Source organism: Halyomorpha halys, unplaced genomic scaffold (assembly GCF_000696795.3).
Source record: "Halyomorpha halys isolate HHAL.00 unplaced genomic scaffold, Hhal_1.1 Scaffold216.1, whole genome shotgun sequence".
NCBI classification, from domain to species: Eukaryota; Metazoa; Arthropoda; class Insecta; order Hemiptera; family Pentatomidae; genus Halyomorpha; species Halyomorpha halys.
In genome coordinates this window covers 1,403,900-1,406,419 of record NW_027114440.1, presented here as the reverse complement: position 1 = coordinate 1,406,419, position 2,520 = coordinate 1,403,900, and the positions used below count along the sequence as shown (strand labels likewise).

General features: G+C 32.5%; 1 long non-coding RNA gene across 1 annotated transcript in view; it reads right to left on the bottom strand.

Moving 5' to 3' along the window:
* Window positions 1-737: 737 nt before the first annotated feature.
* Window positions 738-2,520, bottom strand: part of LOC106679736 (uncharacterized) — a 9,750-nt gene continuing 7,967 nt past the window's right edge. The window contains exon 2 of the long non-coding RNA XR_001343020.3: window positions 738-2,171. This is a non-coding gene — a long non-coding RNA (uncharacterized lncRNA). The remainder of the gene's footprint in view (window positions 2,172-2,520) is intronic.

The window sequence follows — 2,520 nt, the reverse complement described above, 5'->3', positions numbered from 1 at the left end:
AAATATAATGTATAAAAATAATGATAATATGAATACAAGAAATAGGATACATCAATGTTTTTATCAGTCAATTGGTTGAAAGACCAATAGGTCTCAATGGATAGAGTTGATGTACTCGGAGGCCAAGTTCATTCACCAGCTGATCGAAGGCCATGTTGAGAATAACGGTGGGATGTTGGACCATTAGAAATATTGATGCATAATGCATCTCCAAGGAAGTACAAGATTTTGGTACAACGTTAAACTGATAAAATTTAAGAAAAGAAACCAAATTTATTCGATATAAATGTGGATAAAAAGTTCCACTTTTCATTTATTAGTTGATTTCAGGTGAAGGCAGATATTCAAATTAAGGCATGCTAATATCAGGTAAAATAAATTTTAAATATATCTTTCTTGATCGGGTGATGATCTTCCTTCATTCACACACCTGCCTTCTTGTGGAATTAACTAAAAGTGAATCAAATGACTCACGAATGGCTGACTCTATTGAAGAAGGCTGAAGCGTGGTACAAATTCATGAAAGACATGTTCAGAATTGAATGTCCCCAAGGAAGGTTTGTTAGGCCGAAACGTAAGACAAAAACAAAATAGTGGTAAATCAATATCAGCCCATCCTAATTCAAGAAGTCCATTCTTTTCCAACTTAAATTTATTACATCAGTAAATAAAATTGAAACTCTTTAGTTATATATAATAATTTTAACCAGGTTTAAAGCGTAAATAAAACATAATAATTATGGATATCTAACTTTATTTTTTGAACACCCCTATAATTTTTTAAATAATTCTCATTATGTTTCAAGTAATGGAGAAGGTGGGATATGGGACCTCTCTAGTTCGTTCGTGAAGACTTCTGAATTCGAGTTTTCGGCGAGAAGATATATTTTGAGATCCCTGAATCAAAATGTCCGTGTGTTAGTAAGAATGTGAAAAGCCTAGTTAAAAAACCGGAAATTCTTACAAAACTGAAACTTCATAATCTGAGGCAGACATATGCCTGAGATATTTCAGCAACGTTTTCAACAAATTTGTCTGCAGGAAGTGCCAATTTATATAATCTATTCTTCTTTTTTTTTTTAATTTTCCCAAACACGGCTTCGAAAATTTCGGTTAAATTCGGACATCAACAAGGAATCTTTAATATCAGCTTGGTATTATCTACATTGAAATAAACAGACTGGACTCAGGTTTCGAATATAAAATATAATATATATATGTATATAAATACTTTTAAATTTGTTTTAATCGGAAATAAATGAGAATGCCCTATCACATCCACAGTACACGGTGATGTTTAGATTTGAGGGTAAAAACCTACTGGCAGTCATCATTAACCTTGTAACACGCCACTGTTATTTTAGGTCAAGCAGTTGTATTCTAGTAGAAACAATATTTATAATAGTTTTTTACATTTAAGAAAACTTTACAGTTCATTAAAACAAAAAAATAAGTATTTCTCATGGTTCATTATACAATAAATAATAATAAATATGAAATAATTTTAAAATTATTGTTTTTTCATGGACAATAAGATTCACCCAAAAATGATCTTCAATAAATCTATACAGTTTGTTTAGGCATCCATCTAGTCTATTTATATTAATTCAAAGCCTATTAGAAGAGGTTTCTTCACTTAAAAAACACAATGAGGTTCCAAGTTACCACCTTCTCCTGTAGGGGTATGATCAGTTATTTAAATTACAGTCCTACCTATCCCGTCTGGACCCAGGCGCTGATCTTCTGGACACAGGTCCTCTCACACTGTCTTCTACTTCGGTTCGATCTTATCCTGAAAAGTAACTGATTGGTGAGGGCTTCTAGAAACTGAAGCAAATGCTATCTTAATCAGGAGACCTCATCTTACGTCTTGCCTCTCCATACTCTGGAGCGGTTCGGTTTTCAACTATCTTGCTCTATTATCAGGTTGGTGAAACTAGAAGCATTAGCAGCTTTTTAGTTCCGTATTCACATACCTTAGAGGCATTATTTTAATCATATTTCACAAGAAAAGAAATTAAAATCTTCCAATAAAATATCACCTAAGAAAATTCATCATGTGTCTTTCAAGCACGGCAGGTACAGATGCCTTGAGTATCCGGGTAAAAAAACTTCAAAGTCAGTCTAAGCTCTCACTGGATACTGAATTATTGGCAGCAGCACTCAGTTTTCTGAAAAAAAAAATTGTTCATTAAGTCAAATAAATGGTTATTAAAGGATTAAGGACTTCTCTTAAACGAAAATCACTCGGGAATGTTACTTTTTCCTAAAAATAAATAAATAAAAAGGCCAGCATGAACAATTCAATTAAAATTACAACCACAATAACAGTTATCTCTAGTTCTGGCTCATTTTACAATAGCTCGTTATTAGTATACATTTTAAATGCATTATAAGCTTGGCTCTTATCATGGGATTCCGGAGAAGATCGGGAAGAGTAGATACCCTTTTAGTTATTTTTAGTGTTATGATCTCTTCTTAAAAGATTGTGATGTCATCGCTGTACATTGGCCAATATAT